Source organism: Crocodylus siamensis, chromosome 11 (assembly GCF_052110815.1).
Source record: "Crocodylus siamensis isolate JL-2025a chromosome 11, ASM5211081v1, whole genome shotgun sequence".
NCBI classification, from domain to species: Eukaryota; Metazoa; Chordata; order Crocodylia; family Crocodylidae; genus Crocodylus; species Crocodylus siamensis.
Genome location: NC_143405.1, coordinates 25,524,259 through 25,537,631, shown reverse-complemented (window position 1 = coordinate 25,537,631; position 13,373 = coordinate 25,524,259). Strand labels below are relative to the sequence as shown.

Below are 13,373 nucleotides of genomic sequence, written 5' to 3'. Positions count from 1 at the left end.
GCTCCAAATTGTTGTTAACTTTCCTGTTCAAAGCATGACTGCTTTTTCCACAGTGTCATCCAACTCAGCATTGCACTGGATTGCATCACAAGGACTGTCTTCACACTACCAGCCTGGACTGCAATAGGGAGACCATGTGCCCTAGGTTTATGCACTGGACTAGGCTTCAGGAAACCCGATTTCTGATTCTAATTCTGCCAGTGCTCTGATGGATCATCTTAAGTAAGTCACTCCACATTTCAGTGCCTCAGTTTCCCCTTCTATAAAAGGGAGTAATGATAGTGACCTTGTTTGCAAAGCACTTTTGAGATACTTTAATGAAGAAAGATATAGAAGAAGTAAGTGCTGTTGTTATTATTATAGTAACTGAAGGCACTCCTGACTGAAGCCCCATTCACTGCACAATAGGCCTCATTATCCATCCCAGCATGGGGACACTCTGATAATTGGCAAGATCCCCCAAAAAGAATAGGGAGAGATAAATCAGGGGAAGTCACTTGCTGGAAATGTTATATCATCCAGAGTATCCAAATACAAAGGTAATGTTTGTGGCACGCAGTAACAGCATTGTGCTGTCTGTCTATGGAATATCAGTGAAAAGCAGAGCTGCGTGCTAGTGCTCATCAAAGTTCTCTGGGGCGGGGGCCAGACACAGCAGCCTCCTGACCGAATCAGAGTCTGTCCATCAAAGCCCAAGTGTCTGCAAGTGCACAGGGATCTGCTTAATCTGTTATGCTGCTGCTGCTTGTCACTTCCCGGTGTCCATAGGCTCTGGCCAGTTTCCAGAGCTACCGGGATCCAGGTCGTCACGTTTCTAACACACCAGCCAAAGCCCCTAAGCTGTACTGTACCCTGTCTTCACTGTCCCCCTGCGCCTCCCCGGCAGCAGGCAGGAGACAGCCCTGCCTCCCTCTCCCCGCACTGAACACCGCCAGGGCCGGCCCTGCGACCACCAACCCCGGTGTCAGGCCTCTAAACTACACCTCCCAGTGTGCCTCCGGGGGAAGCCCTTGTCCCCGCAAAGCATTCTGGGAAATATAGTTCGCTTTCTGCTCCGCTTACGCTGAGGTCGCTAGAGCATTAGGCCGCGGGGTGCCCGCACTGCATTGTGGGAACGGCAGTGCGGAAATGGGTCAGGACTCTACGTCCCATGGTTCAACGGGGCTGCCCCACCCCGGAACTTCCGGTTTCCTCTCGGCGCTGCGGCGAGCCGGGGCGGCCGACCCGTCCGTGGCTAAGGTGAGCGGCCCGGTTATTATGGGATGTCGGGCGGGAGCCGTGAGGCTATTCTCTGCCCCCGCGCTCTCCGGGGCGGCGACGACAGCGCGGTTCCGTTCGGACTTAGGCGCGGGCCCCGGCCTCGGCCTCGGCCCCGGCCCCGGCCCGGGAGCGCTCCCCGGCGGGCGCGGGGCGCGGCCTCACGCGGGTGCGACGGGGCGGGGCGGGGCCCTGCCGGGAGCGGAAGCAACCGCGTCCTGGGTAGTGGGGCCCTGCCGGCCGGGACGTGCCGTCGCTGTGGGCGCTCCCAGCGCTGCTGGGCCTTCCCTCCCCGCCCCGGGGCAGTGTAGCGGCTGCCGCTGTTTGGATGCCGGGGCATGGCTCGGCGGAGCGGGGCCCGCGCAGCTGCGGCTGGGGGGCGCGTGGCGGAAAGGCGTCGCTGTCCTGCGCGGTCCCCGCTGCGCAGAGCCCGGAGGTTTCCTTCCCCTGCGGCTGCCTTGCCGGGCGGCCCGTCTTGTGGCCTGAACGCTCCTGTGGTACATGGTAGCTGGCTGCAGCGCCCCCATGCCTCGTGAAGAGGCGGTCTACAGTGACACTTTCTCATGCTGCGAAGTACTTGGCAGCTGGAGATGCATGCATGCGTGCGCGATGCTCCATGATGGGCCAAGGCCCTGGCTCTGGGGGTTTAGACGAAGTTCTGTGAAACATGTGAAATAGCCAGCACTGCGTTCATGGGCTGCCAGCCTTCCTGTGGATTCAGCCTTTCTGTAGTTATTCAGCCTCTCCATAAGATTACAAAGCATAAGTAAAACTTTCTTGGACATGTCTGAATTTGTAAGGATGTGAAGAAGGAATTTTTGAATGTAGCCTCCCTTTGTGGCCTGCTAGTGCCCTGAGTTGTCCACATGTGTTACCTGCACCTTGATGTGCTCCTGCTTTGAATTCCAAAAATGTTTGTAAATAGCTACTCTAGTAATATGGGCATTGTCTACTTGCATAATAGTGCATTTGTGTTGCTAGAAACGCCCAGGATTTTCATACACAGTAATATTGAATACAGCAGAAATGTTATAAGCACTTCACTTAATTACATTCCTGATCTCTCTCAGCACTGCCAACTTTTTGTGGAAATAAGGAAGGAAGAGGGTTGTAGTTCTGTCACCTTGGATCCCTGCAATAAACTATCATGCATATGTAATAGGGAATAGTTAAAACTTGTTTTTATTTGTAAATTTTGCATTGTTTAATATTTGGTGTTTAAGTGAAACATTCTCTAAAATTCTATTGTATATTATGAAAATCCTATATTAAAATTATTAGGATGTGCAACTCTAGGTTGTAGTTCAAAAACTTCACTCTGAAACTATTCTCAGTGTTGTCAGTCAATTTTAATGGCATGTGTCTGTGTAGCTTCCGTATACTTATTGAGAGATGTTTGCTAGTTGTTTTTATTGAACAAAATATTATCTTTCCAAGTTGTTTATGAATTAGAAATGTGTTTGTTGTTCAGCTTTAGAACTAAGGGTCTGCCTGATGCATAAATGGGTCTTGGACCTTTCTCATAAGGTAATTTTGAGTATTAGGCCCTGTGTAGTCAGATTAAGTGGCTGTTTCTGGTAGAAGAGTGGTGATGTGTCTAATGTATTTTGAAATAATTCTCCAGGCCCTGATTAAGACTGGGGGGTATTGTGCTTGGTAGTACAGGTATCTGATAAGATGCCTGCTGTTCCAAGGAACTTATGGTCTGTCTGTCTGTCTTTAATAAACTTAGAAAATAAATTTAATAAATTTGAAAAAGGATAGAAATGGATATATGTTAGAATGTGAGAGAGGATAATCTCGTCTCTTGTTGGGAGCAGCATTTCTGAATGATATTGGGATGCTAAATGGATTAGATTCTGAGTAACCTGCTCAAAATACTGTTCTCAGTGGGGGAACAGGGTCATGGGTAAGACTGTAAATTGAGGATAATGTGTGGATGGCATGTTTTCTGGCATGTGCTAGGGAATATGGAAGGCAAATTTTCAATAATGAAAGCTATTAACAACATTGGGAACCCTAGCATAGCCAGTGTTTCTGTCCTTTTTCAACAGTTTACAATATTGATAGTGTGACGGGGAGATCTTGGTAAAAATAAATATTTATTAGTTGCAGACATTTGCACAGTCCTTGTGATGTGATGAGACCGGAAAAGTATGGAAGGAAATATCCCTTTACCTGCATTCAGTATGTAATGGCTTTTGTAATACATGTTTTTATTTACTCCACTTCTGTACATACCAAAATGTATTTCACTTCATATTGCAGTATTGGTATCGGTCCCAGTTTGTTGTCTCTTGTAACAATTAATTAATAGTTAAATGCATAAACCTCTTAAGTCAGAGGCTAGCAAGCTACAGGCCATGGACCAGATTTGGCTTGTAGAGACATTTTATTGAGTCCTTGGAGTTCGAGGGTTTCTGCAGTGTTTTGGTGGCGGGGGGCTTCTCCTGGGTGGCATCTTGAAGAACCAGTGGCATCATTGCTGGGGTGAACAGTGACAGATGCTCTTGTGGTGCCGTGGACCAGGTTGGAAGTAGCTCACGCTTGGCTCCACTTGAGTCCTTCCTGTGCCCCTGGCCCAGCAAAAACTTGCAGACCCCATCTTAAGAGCATACTACCTTTCAACCCCACTGACTACTTAATTATACTTGTTACCTGAATACCAAGTCTAGAAAATGCATCTCTACCCTGCCTTCTGCCTGGTATACTAACTGGAACTGTCTGCTTTGCAACTAATTGTCCTCTCTCTAACTAGAAACAGTGAAGGGAGCCTAATAATTTTTACAGCTATTTCCCCCTCACTTCCAAGAAGCAAGGTGATTTTTTTTTTTTTCATTCTTTTTTTTTGCAATATCTTTTACTTGCTGCTTTTCCAGGCCTGAAGGAGGACACTTGCTGCCCAGAAGTCTGTCTAATCTCTCTCCCAACTATACAGTTGGTTCAATAAGTTATATTGCTCAATAAATTCTTGCTTCCCGTGTGTTTCCTGACCCATAATGGCTATAACCCTTGAGCCCTCATGTTCAAGACTTTGAAGTAACATACCTAAACCTGTTGGAAGTGATTCTGTAAATTCTAAAACAATAACGGATATATTCCCCGTATCCATTTTCAAGTGGGTGTGTCTAGTCTGGTTTCTGGGAGAGCTGAATTATCCCTTTCCTACCTAACTTTCAAATATTTGAATGTTATAGTTTTAATGTTTTTGGGGTATAGGACTGCTGTCTTCAATTTTTAGTCATTTTCTTGGTTATTGGAAATTTCTATATTTTTAGAAGCATTCGGGTCTGTGACCTGCAGTGTTGGAAATCTGTAGAAGCTCTGCCTCAATTTGTCTAAGGTTGTGGAAGCTTTTACTGAGTGTGCAGAGAGGTTGTTGGATCTCCATCTTTGGAAGCTTTTAAAGAGTCAGTTAGACACGCTTGGTTGGGATGGCTTAGAGAGGAAGGATCTTCCTTTTAGCGTAGATGTGGATTAGATCAGTGTTCTTCAACCTCTGGGTTGTGACTCAGAAGTGGGTCTCAAGAATACAGGCATACCTCAGAGATATTGCGGGTTCGGTTCCAGACCACCGCAGTAAAGCGAATATCGCAATAAAGCGAGTCACGAAGTTTTTGGTTTCCCAGTGCATATAAGAGTTATGTTTACACTATACTGTAGTCCATTAAGTGTGCAATAGCATTATGTCTAAAAAAAAAAAAATGTACATACCTTAATTAAAAAATACTTTATCGCTAAAAAATGCGAAGTGAGCAAATGCTGTTGGAAAAATGGCGCCGATAGACTTGCTCGAGGCAGGGTTGCCAAAAACCTTCAATTTGTAAAAAAACTGCAATATCTGCGAAGCACAATAAAGCGAAGCGCAATAAAAGGACGTATGCCTGTATATGAAAGGATCGCAAACAAACTTTAAAAATGTTTTCTCCTTTAAAGGAGAAAAAATGTGGGAAACCGTGGCTTTTCCCCTGGGGCTTGGGATGCCCTCTGCCCTGCACACCTACCACCTGCCCCATACACTGGGGGCTGGGGCCTGGGGGCAGCAGGTTGCAAGTCAGGGGCACTGAGTTTGGACTGGCCATTAATGTTTACAAATGGGTCCTGGTGCAAAAAAAGTTGAGAACCACTGGATTAGACCTCCTGAGGTCCTTTCCAGCCCTACTCTTCTGTGATTCTGTGGTTAAAAGCTACCTCTTTTAGGAGTAGTTCTTATATGCTGTATAGGCTGTACTTTTGACAGGCTTCCAGCGTTGTAAATCAGTATACTTGTAGCAACTATTAAAGGGGCAATAAATAAGGGCCACCTGGAATAATAGGGATACACACTGAGAAAACAACCCTGAATTCTGCAGCAGTGTTGTTGCGCCATCATGAAATAGAATTGTCGGCTTCAAGGCATGGTTGCCTATTCAAAGGAGATGGGAATGAATGCTAATTCATATACATTTTATAGATTATTTCTGAGGACAAGGTAGGTTCCCCCTAGCTTCCTTTTTTCTGGCTTATGAATGATCTTTGGCAGTAATGCAATAAATTTTCATTTTTTAATAAACACTGAAAATCAAGAGGTTGCAGGTAGGCAGGAAGACGAGAACTGAATAGGCTGGTACCTGGCTACAGCAGAATGGCAAATTCTGCAGCAAAAATGCTGATTTTTTTTTTTGATGCACTTTGGCAAAATGTTAGACTCCCTGGTCATGGAACTGGGACGTCCACAAAGCCTGATTGAGATGAGTGAGATGGTGCATACTTTTTAGAGCAGTTTTTTTGGTCTCTTTACATACTCAAGTGTGTAGCATTGCATGAGCTGACTGAATGAAAAAAAGATCAACTTGAGGGCTTTTTTTCTGTATAATTTTTTTAGTGCAGCATTCAATCTTTTCCTAACTGACAAGAAATGTAAATGTTGGTGGACAGACTCTTGTTGCTTTGGAGTAAATGGGGAACATAAGATTCTGGCACCTGTTTAGCAGATTTTGCAATTTCAGTCACCATTGCAGTTTGCCATAGCTAAAAGAATTGTTGATAGCAGCCATCATGAAGGTGTTCAGGAGAGAGTGCTGATACCTCCGTGTCTTGGGATCACAAGACCACCCACTATCTGAAGAGTATAAGAGGAAACCGTTTCCTCAGCAGTTGCTCTTACTATCCTAGGGAGACAAGAAGGTAGAATAGGGGTCAGCAAAGTTTTTGGGCACAGTACCAAAAAATACCTGCAAGATGGACTTGTAAGATGTTGATGTGCCAGGGGTGGATGTCAGGGGAGCTGTGAGGGCCTGATCCTTCTTGTGGCATCTCAGACCTGGTCCCTTCCCTGCTGTCAGTCCCAAGGCGCACATGCATTGCTCTGGCATCTGTACCATGGGTTGCCTGGTCCTGAGGTAGAACCTTTTCTAGGGATGGACAAAAGGAGCAACCAGGAGGGCTACAACAGGATTGTCCAACATGTGGCCTGCCAAGCCATTTTCTGAGGCCTGAGATGGTGCAACGGGAAACAAAAGTAAACAATGTACTTTCGTTTGGGGGGTGGTGATGTGATACCACTTCCTGTGAGGTCTTTCAATATGGCTCACCAGCCCACTGAGTGATAAAAAGTTTGTGATCCAGCCCCACATATGAAAAGGTTGGACACCCCTGAGCTACAACTTCAGGGTCCCTTTAATGTTAGCAGGGTCAGCTCCATAGTATTAGAACTTTATGAATGTTTTGCCTATAGTTTTGCTTTGGAAATTGCATCCATTTGGAGAGCTTAAGTACCAGTGGTAAAGATATCACTTCTGTTTTGTAAGCCAGTCCAACAGCAGTATGTTCAGGGGAGGGGACCAAATGATTGGCACTGGGTATGACTTTTCTTTATTAGTTATCAGCTGCTAAATCGTCAAGTATTGAGGCTAATATATTCTTCCTATTTTAAAATAGCCTTCCCACTCACTCTTTCTATCAACTGAATTGTAATGGTCCCTGGCTTTAAAAAAGTGATATTTTTTGTTCATAAAGCAATCATTGGCAGTTTTAATTTCTTAGCATGGACATATTTGGGAGCATGCTTGATCTGGGCTAGAAAGATTAGCCTTTAGCATCTTTCCCTGTTCTCTACCATGCTGCATTCTCACTAATGGTTAGCAGTAGCCAAAGGGCATGCATGCCTCTTGGTAATCAGACAGAGAGAGGTTTATTAATTTTGATGAAAACTCCATATAGCCACTGTAAAGGCAGTAAAGGTATGATGGTCTGTGTTCCTAGTACAGTCTATGCTTCAAAACCTGGTTCAACTTAGATGACAGGACATGGACAAGGTCCAGCCCTACATTTCTCTCGAGCTGTTAATATAAGGAAGGATCTGTATTATGTATTACAACAATATCCATGGTTGCCCATCTGTGATCTCTGAGGATCTCCCCCCCACTCCAGTACTGCTGCTGCCTTCTTTCTGAGTAGGATTCCAATGCAGGATTTATGCAAGATCTTCAGGCAAAATCAAGACCCTTTTGGTGGCTGTCTATCAGTGTGCCAGTGCTGCAGCTGTGTTATCATTTTTCTGGTTGTTTGTTTCAGCTGTCAAACTTCTTTCTTTAGACCTGAGGGTGATTAAGTTAATGCTGATGTCTTGTCTTATTAATCCTTGTGGCATTGTTGGAGGCCTGTTGATGTTGCATGGTTTTTTCAAATGGTCAGTCTGACAGCATGAAGTGTTGTCTTGGGTTAGTGAGCCCTGCTGCACAGTCCATTGAAGAAATTGGCTAGTAGCTCCAGGCTTACTAAGATGGTATAACTTGTAGGGCATGTAGTTTGTGTCACAATCTCCTGCTGCTTCTAATGGCAAGGATGGTTGAGCTGCTATTGAATCACTTAAGAGTAGAAATAAATGTCACCAAATGAAATGGATCAGTTGTGCTAGGATTTGTCATCTGGCTGCTTTGTTGAACAAAACACACATCAGCCTGTTGTTCTGCATCAACAGGCAGGACAGCAGGTGACATGTTGTTATCCCAGTGCTTGAGGGGTCTAGTCTTGTGCCCCCTAGGAATTCCCATGTAGAATCGGGTGCCCCTCAAGCTTTGGGAACACCTTCCTGGCTTTTCCCACTGATGATCAATATGCACCTCTGATTTCCGGGGCATGCAGTCTCAGTAAGCTAGGGAAGTGCTCCCAGGGCTTGAGAAACCTGATCATGCACAGGAATTCCTAAGATGCACAGGACCAATTCCCTCAAACCTTTGGAGCAGCTGCCTGGGGTGGGCAGCTCCAGGCTGCCTGTGTTCTTACACCATAAAATAAACAAGACATCTGTCACTAGATCAGAGGTTTTCATAGACATTAGGGCTGGAAGGGACCTCAGAAGTTCATCGACTCCAGCCCCCCGCCCAAAGGGCAGGAAGTCAGCTGGGGTCATAAGGTCCCAGCAAGATAAGCATCCAATTTGCTCTTGGAGGTGTTCAATGTAGGTGCTTGAACCACCTCTAATGGCAGGCTGTTCCAGACCTTGGGGGCTCAGACAGTAAAGAAATTCTTCCTTACGTCCAGCCTGAAACAGTCTTGTAGTAGTTTATGACTGTTTGGCCTCGTGATCCCTTGGCGCGCTCTGGTGAACAAACATTCTCCCAGATCCTGGTGGTCACCCCGATAAACTTATTGGTGGCCATCAAATCACCCCTGAGCCTACGCTTTTCCAGGCTAAAGAGTCCCACGGCTCTCAGCCTGTCATTGTAAGGTCTGTTTTCCTGACTTCTGATCATGCACTTGGGTCTCCTCTGGACTCTCTCAAGCTTCTCCACATCCTTTTTGAATTGAGCCCAAAACTGGATGCAATTACTCCAGCTGCGGCCTCACCAAGGCCAAGTACAGGGGGAGAAGGACATCCTGGGATTTGCTTAAGAAGCATCTATGGATGCAAGCCAGTATTTTGGTTGCTTTACTAGCTGCAGCATCACATTGCAGGCTCATGTTCATCTTGTGGTCAATGATGACCCCCAAGTCTCTTTCTTTTGTAGTGCTAACCAGTGTAGCACTGCCGAGCCTATAAGGATGCTGCAGGTTTTTTTTCCCAAGGTGGAGAACCTTGCATTTTTCAGTGTTAAACACCATCAGGTTCTCGTCCGCCCATTTGCTAAGCCTGTCCAGGTCAGCCTGGATCACCTGCCTGTCTTCTGGTGTGGATGCTTTGCCCCAAAGTTTAGTGTCATCGGTGAACTTGGCCAGTCCGCTCCTGACTCCAATGTCCACATCATTAATGAAGATGTTGAACAATATGGGTCCAAGGACAGAGCCTTGGGGGACCCCAGTGGTCACAGGACACCATGATGAGTGACTTCCATCAGTTACTACCCTGTGGGTCTGACCATGGAGCCAGTTTCCCAGCCAGTGGATCATGGTGGACCCAAGGCCACAATTGGCCAGTTTCGCCAAGAGGTGATCCTGGGATACCAGATCAAAGGCTTTTTTGAAGTCAAGACATATGACATCAATCTCTTCTCCCTTGTCCAGGTGATGGGTCACCTGATCATAGAAGGAAATGAGATTGGTCAAGCAAGACCTACCCGCAACAAACCTGTGCTGGCTATCCTTCAGGATGTTGGCATTGGCCAGTCCATTAAGGATGACCTCTTTAATAAACTTTTCTAAGATCTTCCCCAGGGTAGAAGTCAGGCTAATGGGCCTGTAGTTAGCCGGATCCACTTTCCTCCCTTTCTTGAACATCGGCACCACATTGGCCTTCTTCCAGTCTTTGGGCACAACACCAGAGCGCCAGGAGTTTTCAAAGATCGATGCCAGGGGCTGGGCTATGACGCTTGCCAGCTCCTTGAGTACCCTGGGGTGCAGATTGTCAGGGCCAGCTTCTCAAGATGTTCCTTCACAAGGTCAGCATTAATGGAGGGCAGGGGATCTCCCTCATCCGGACCGCCCTGTCCTGTGGTGGACATGGGCATCCTGTGGGACTGATGAAAGACCAACGCAAAGTACCCATTTAATAGGTTGGCTTTTTCCTGGACGACAGTTGCCCCATCTGGTTCAGCAGGAGTCCAGTGTTGCCCTTGCTTTTCCTCCGGTTCCCCACATATCTGAAAAAGGACTTTTTATTGTCCTTTATGCTCAAAGCTAGTTGGAGTTCAGTTGCAGCCTTGGCTTTCTTGGTTTGCTCCCTGCAGGACCGGACCAGTGCAGAATAATCCTCCTTGGAGGTGAATCCCATCCTCCATCCTTTGTAGGCCTTTCTTTTTAGCCTCAGGAGGTCTGCTAGGTCCCTGGAAAGCCACAGGGGCTGCTGTTCCCTCTTGCTGCCTTTCCTCCGAGATGGAACAGACTTAGCGATCCTCAGTGCACAAGCTCCCTTGAGGAGCAACCACTCCTCTTGAACTCCTCTCTCCCTGGGGTCGTGGTTCCTTAGGGCCTCCCTGACAAGCCTGAGCTTGTCAAAGTCGGCTTTTCTGAAGTCAAGAACTTGTGTGTTGCTGACTGACTTGCCAGCTTTACGGTGGATGGTGGTGGTGATCAACTCGTGGTCGCTGTCACCCAGCTTCCCATTGATCACTAGGTCGCTGATTTAGGTCATCCCCAGGAGCCAGTACCAGATCGAGCAGCACTTTGCCTCTTGTTGGCCCATAGACTTCTTGAGTCAGGTAGAGGTCATCCACGCACGAGAGGAAGCTTTGTGACCGTTTGGATTTTGCTGAGTGATCCTCCCACGAGATGGGCAAAAAAAAAAAAAAAAAAATCTGGGTGACAGACCGGAACTGGCTCACCAGTTGATTGGATTCGTCTGTGGCTTCCCCTATGGCATTCTACACGGGGCCAAGCCCCGCCCACTCCTTTGTGGGGTAGCTCCCACCTTTACCTGCCCCATGCCCACTGATGGCCCCAGCCTTGGCCAGTGTACACAGCTTCCTAGCAAGGCTGTTTTCTACCTACCTGGCTGCCTGCAGATGGCTACTAATTGAGCCAGATGGCTGAGTGAGTAGAGGGTGGCTGGGAGCTGGAGCCCAGTGTGCTGGGGTAGGAGCTGCCTGGGTGCACCTTCCCTCCTTGGCCTCCCCCCGTTTGGCTGGGCATGTGGTACCCCATGCTACCTGCTGCCTGGAGCTGCTCAGGAGGGAGGAGGAGCTGCTGGGGGTTGGGGAGCTGAGCAGTACCCAGTCATACACCAGACTTACCACCTGAAGGCAGCTGTATCAGAAATCGGATCTGTATCGGCTGATATGCCTCTGTAAATATTGGCTCTTGGTATTGGCCCCCAAAATCTCTATCAGTGCACCCCTAATCCTTTTTTTTGTGGCTTGGTCACTTAATATTTCTGTGCTTCAATTCTCCACCTGTAAAATCGAATAAGTAGAAGTGCACTGATGCATCAGTCCGATATTGGATTGACAATGATACAAAGAAAATTGACTATATCATAAATCGCCCTTATCGGGCTGATAATTTGGCAATTAAATGGCCCATGCATGCATGCAGCCGCAGCGCAGCGCAGCACAGCACAGGCAGCGAGGAGCACAGCCTGGTAGTGTGGATTGCTGCCTGGTCAGTCTGGTGTGGTAGAAGGGGAGGGGCGAAGGGGGGCAAATCAGTGCCCCCCTGTGGTGAAGTAGGTTGTGGGGGTGGGGCTGGGGCAGGGGCTGGGGCAAGCACTGCACAGCTGGGGCAGGCATGGCATGTCTGGGGGGGATGGGATGGCTCACACCACTTGGCCAGGAGCCTCTGGTCCAGCAGCTCGTCCGGTGCTTGTCCACTGTCCCCCTGGACAAGCTACAGCTCCATGCTATGCCTGCCTCACCCTGGCTGGGCAGGAATTGCCCTAGCCTCACACCCTCCCTCATTGTGGGGGGCGTTGATCTGCACCACAGCCCGTTCCCTCCTTCCTCCACACCAGACTTACCAGCTGGAGGCAGCTCTCCACACTGTTGGGCTGGGTATCGGAAATCAGATTGGTGTTGGCAGATATGCCTCCTTAAAAACTGCCTTTTAGTATTGGCTGTAAAAATCTCTATTGGTGCACCGCTACAAATAATACTGTCTTGCCTAAACATTAACTTACCACCCTTGTTGACTTCAGACAGTGTATTGGTGGATTTAATATAACTAACAGTTATCACTTGCACACTGTAATCAAGGAAGTTCCTTCATTCTTAGGTAGAGGGTCTGTGGAGTAGGATATTAACAGATTGGTATGCATGCTTCGTGTTTTGTCTGCTATCAGAAGGCCTGAAAGTTTAGGGGAACAGCAGTGTTCTTTTGTATGGCATCAGTCTTTTTATCCATTGTTTTGTTTCTCAAAATTATGCAAGCAGTATAAAACATGCAGTCTCTGCAAGCTAAGTTGGCTGCATTAATATAGTCAGGGACACTTTCTCTTAGTTGCAGCTGTCAGTTGTCAACTCTGTCAGTTATTCTTGGTGATCAGAACTGTCACAGACTTTTCTGGAGAAAGCAAATGCTTGGTATCTGCCCTGGATTTGGTAATAGCCAGCAACTCTTTAGAAATTCTGGCCCTCTGGGTAAGAAAAAGTGGGTGAGAATCCTTGCAGTGGTAGATAGCGGTAACTTGGTCTAGGAGTGTGTTTTTTGACCCTTCTCAAAATCTTGGCGAATACTGCTATTCTACCCTACCACTGGACTTCCTCTAAGAAGCTGTGGATGTATGTGCTGTTTGTTTGTATTGCTTCACAGTGAAATGAGTTTGTCTAGACACATTCTTAAGTGCATTTCTCCACCAGCTGAACCATGCAAGAACAATTACTTCAGTCTTCTATACTACCACCATTCCATGCGTCTAGAAGTGAGCTTGCTTATATGTTGCACCTAGCTGTTTAAGGTTAAAATCCATGCAAGGCATCTGCTGACATTGGTCAAATTATCTTTGTGCAGTTGCTACCATTAAGGTTAAAGTACTTCCCACACCCTGCGACTCCTTTTGTTCTTCATCCTATTGGTTTTCTGGATAGTGCTCAAGCACTAAAGAGGCAACCTTGGGAATTTTAATTTAACTGCTGCTTTCTAAGAGCACTTGTTCCACTGCTGTAATACCCTCTTCTGCCTTTCCTTTGTGCTAGTCAGCTCTAACAGTCTGTCAGCTGTGAGTTGCCACATTGTTTTGCTTGTTACCTGAACCCTGCTTAAAGTGG

The 13,373-nt window shown here is 47.0% G+C and overlaps 1 protein-coding gene across 2 annotated transcripts in view; it reads left to right on the top strand.

Annotated features, from left to right (window-relative positions):
• Positions 1-1,174: 1,174 nt before the first annotated feature.
• Positions 1,175-13,373, top strand: part of RBM6 (RNA binding motif protein 6) — a 101,971-nt gene continuing 89,772 nt past the window's right edge. For both annotated transcript variants that reach the window (XM_090021192.1, XM_090021191.1), the window contains exon 1: positions 1,175-1,239. The gene's annotated coding sequence lies outside the window, so the exon portion shown is untranslated. The remainder of the gene's footprint in view (positions 1,240-13,373) is intronic.